The following is a 4,870-nucleotide window of genomic DNA, read 5'->3' on the forward strand; positions in this document are numbered from 1 at the left end:
TTAAGCAAATATGTACAAATATTATATTTTTCTTTTGTGTGTACCCAAAATTAAAAATAAAAGAATAAAAATAATCATTTATGTTATCCCCACCCTCATCTCATCATGACATTAATACTAATTAAAAGAATATGAATATGTGAGTTCATTTCAAGTTTGAGTCCCGGATATCCTAAAGAATAAGAGATTAAAAAAGAATAAAAGAGAAAATGAACAAGACGTTTGGATAATTGAGAGAAATTTTTATATTAATGAAAATAATAATTTTTTTAGATGGACAATCAGTCGGGTATGTATGGATTTTAGTTGGATCCCCATTTATGAGTTGGGTTACGTTATATATTAAATTGGGTTGATTTAAAATAGGCCAATAAGAAGATATCATGAAGTTAATTATTTTTTCACTATTTTTTTCAGGTGTATCGGGTCAAAATACGAATCATAAGTGGTTTTATGGAAAAAATAATTTTTTTAAAATATCATTTTTATTATTTAATTATTTGAGAAGGGTTTAAATTTGGACCAATCGCATTAAGCAATATAATAAATAAATATTTAATAATTTTACTTTAAGGGAGCTATTAAAAATAAGGGCAACTATGAGTCAAATGATTAACATTGAGAGTATTTTTGAGCCGAAAGGTGGACGTCAGGGGTATTTTAGGGTTAATAGGTGGATGGAGGATAGTTTTGTACCAATTCAAATACTTGAGGGGCATTTTAGACCCTCTCCGAAAATTATATTAAAAACACTATAAATTAATATAATTAGTCGTTTAAAATATTTTTAAAAAAATTATAAGCAAAGAAAATTATCGTATTCAATACGTTCTATTAAATTAGGTCTTGAGCCTAACTCACACCCCAAAAGCTAGCTCAAAGGGAGGAGGATTGTTCAAGCCTTATAAGGAGTCCACCCATTTTATTAACCACCAATATAGGACTTTTCTCATTCTTTAACACCCCACCTCACGCCTGGTGCTTAGCATCTGGTGCGTGAGCAATTTTAATTTTTTGGGGCCTCAACATTGGGTGAGATGGACCCTGCTCGATACCATGTTAAATTAGATCTTGAGCCTAACTCACACCCCAAAAGTTAGCTCAAAAGGAGGAGAAATGTTCCAGCCTTATAAGGAGTCCATCCATCTCATTAATCATCAATGTGAGACTTTTATCATTTTTTAACACGTTCATTTTATAATTTGAAATGATGAATATAATATTATTCAAAAGCCAAGAGAAGTTGACAATTGACCAACTTGATGGCTCAACTAGAGATTCACACACTACTGGAAACTAGTGGCCATGCATCTCATCTAGAGGGTTCAATATGATGAGAAAGTGACCAAAATAGTTGCAATGTATTACTCGTGCTTTATTTTGGTTATTAATATATTTTAGTTGATTAAAATAATTATTAATATATAATAAATGTGTTTATTTTGGTTCTTAATGTATTTTACTTGATTAAGATGATCCTGAATGTGGTGTTCATTTTGGTAATTTACTCTGAACCTAACGAATTTATAATTAAAGAAGACTGTCAAATTCAACTGTGGACCCCACGTAGCTAATAAAATCCATATTGTTGTCTTCTTTGTTAGCTCCAGTACAGAAAGAACTCCATAAAATCTAACGAAGATAAAATAGTGTTAGATTTTATGGATTCTTTCTTTGGAGTTAACAATAAAACACCAATAGTGAATTTTGCTAGCCACATAGGGTTCATAGTTAAATTCAACAATTTTTTATATTATAAATATGTTAGGTTTAGGATAAAAGATCAAAGTAAACACTTTTGCTTTTACATTTAGGACCATTTCAATCAAGTGAAATATCTATTAAGGACCAAAATGAACATACATGTTATACATCAAAGACCATTTTAGAAATATATTTAAGACCAAAATAAAATATTACCCTTACATTAAGAACTATTTACCAAAATGAACAATATTTTTTATAGCCTGTTTTTTAAAAAAAAAATTAAGAAGATTTCATGTCAAAATGCACGATCAAAATTTTAAAATTTGACTCTCAAAATTCAAACTATGACATACAAATCAAAACAAATAAAATGTTAATAGTAATAACATAAAAATAGGAATTGACTAGTTGTAACGATCTGTATGGTCATTTTGTACTTTTGAATTCATTTTTTCAATTTGATCCTCTATGTAGATTCATTATGCTGCATATAACTTGTGTGGATAAGTGATACTATTCTTGAGATGATAAGATGTGTTTTTGTGGAAGATTTTCAATTTTAAAAGTTTAAAATTTTGATCAAAGTCAACATTTTAGGTTAACAAGGTCGAATTCAAATTTTGACAGTTTCATGAGTTTTGGAGACGAGAAGAAGAAGACAAGACGTGCCAAATTTTGTAAAACAAAGTTGTCGAATGACTACTTATCGTAATAAATAACTTATGTCTTTATGTGGGTTATTTTTTGAGTAAGAAATATATCCTAATGTACATTTATGTAATTTGCCAAAAATAAATAAATCAAACTGGGCCTCTTGTTGCCAACCCAATGGATCAGTTCATAGACAAAAATAGGCTGAACCTCCAATTGGGGCCTAGTAGCTATTAGAAGGCTAAGACCCTTTTTGGTGCCCCATGATTTCATACTAATTTAGGAGTATATGTATATCTTCATCATTGCATTTTCATTCTTACATGTTGTAACTTGTAAGTTAAAAGAGGAAGGAATCTTTCTATCCTCCAAATAGTTGAAAATAAAATTTACTTCAATGAATAACCCAAGCAATGCATATCATGCATTTTTGTAAAATTGTTACTCTTTTCATTCCATTTTAATTGTCGTGTTAATAAGTCTAAAGAAATTGTTCCAAAGTAATAGTTACTTTAGAAATTCAAGACTAAAATTGACAATTGTTTTCAATTGTACCCTTAAACATTAAAGAAATAGTTCTTTTTACTCTTGCTCAATTCTAAAAAAAAAATATTAGGGGTAACTTAATAAATTATACCTTGTACAAAACAATAACATATCTAGTGTAATTTCACAAATAGGGTATGGGAAAAGTTATCTAACATCCTAGCTTAGATAAGAGTCCCTCATTGACAAAACATAGGAGAAATGCTAGGTATATAAGTAAGTTTACCTTACACACGAGTGGTATGTTTTAAAGCTACATAGGTCTAGTCCCGAAGGGGACTGTCACTCCCCGAGCTACCCCTGAGACGCGGACACGGGACCTAGGACCACAAGTGATCCCAACCTAACCTTGCTGGCATAATCTGAGCATACTATAATTAACATGAATAAAAATAATTGATGCGGAAATTAAAATCATAAATAAAGAAAAGATGGGGAATACCCATATACTATAATTGAGAGAGTTTAATATTAAGTCATACTAGGCTGAAACTAACTATGTCTGAAAGTAAACCTCTAAACTGACTAGAAATGTTGGGACATGCCCCAACTAGATCTAGCAAAACTGAAACTGAAAACTGAAAGTAGTAAGGATATCATATCTCTGGTCCTCGGAGGATGAGGACTCACCACTACTAATATGCTGAGCTGAAAATCGAAAAACGATCTAAGTGCAATCTGGATACTGAGAGTCTGAACCTACATCACAAGAAGATGTAGCGCAAAAATATGCGTCAGTACTAAAAGGTACCGAGCATGAGGATGGAGTATCACTGAAATACATATATAAATGACCAAGCAAAAAGCAATGACATATATATGGATATGATATAATGCCGAAAAATACTAAACATGACTGATCTGTATGTAATGACCAACTATGACATGCTGAAACTGAATACTAAACATGGTCAATGCAAATGGAGTCTGACTGATTTGTGGGAGCTACTAATCACCGATAATAAAACCACACGAGCTAAATATGGAGTCCGATGTATACGCCCATCGAGAGGACCCAATATACCTTGCCAGAGGTATAAAGGCATGTTGGCGTGATCACTAATATGTTGCCCATGGAAGGGACTTACAACCTACTTGGCTAGTAGTTCTGGGACTATTTGGGTATGCTAAACCCCAGTCCAACTCGGTATTATGCTAGTCCCAATGAATTTAGTAGTAAACTGATTATGACTAATTTTCTGTAATTGTTCTGGATAGCTCAAAACTAGACATGCAAACTGAACGCAACAATTTAAACTGACATTGATGCATAATATTGTGGCATGTATAATTGATTTCTGATAAAGTCTGACCTAACACATGTAATTCAAGAACTAAAGAAATATATAGCTAGGGTTTTGACATTCATACGATAATCTGAAGAAGACGGGACATGCTGATTTTGAACATTAAAACATAGCTAAAACGTGACATGTTGTTTGGACGTTAGAACATATAGTTAAAAACGTGATTTCTAAATCGGAACGTTTTTAAAACAATCTCTTCATGAAAATCGGCTGTAACTTTAGAAACTACCACGGTTCATTCATAATCATTGAAAAACGATCAATATTTGGATCATTCTAACATTTAAAACCCAAAATCAAGAAACGTTCAAGAACCCTAATTTAATTCGTTCATAGCATGGAATCAAGAATCGTCTGAATTCTAGGGATCTAACGGGCGAAAGGGACCCATTAATGAAATCCAACATACTTGGTGACAAAATCTCCACGAAAAACTATCAACTAAGGCTGGACTTGACTTTTCCGGTGACTTTCTAGCGTTTTCCAGCGGCGGCTAGGGTTTCGGCCACCCCTCTCTCTACTCTCTTCTTTTCTTTTGTTTTAGTTAATTAAATGACTTAGGTAAGTTCTAATTAGGTTTCTAGGATTTTAAATGACTAACTAAAACCCTTTTAATTTAGGAATTAAAATAAGAGTGGGAAAAGACAAAAACACCCTTG

This window comes from Solanum stenotomum, chromosome 11 (assembly GCF_019186545.1).
Source record: "Solanum stenotomum isolate F172 chromosome 11, ASM1918654v1, whole genome shotgun sequence".
In the NCBI taxonomy this organism is placed as follows: Eukaryota; Viridiplantae; Streptophyta; class Magnoliopsida; order Solanales; family Solanaceae; genus Solanum; species Solanum stenotomum.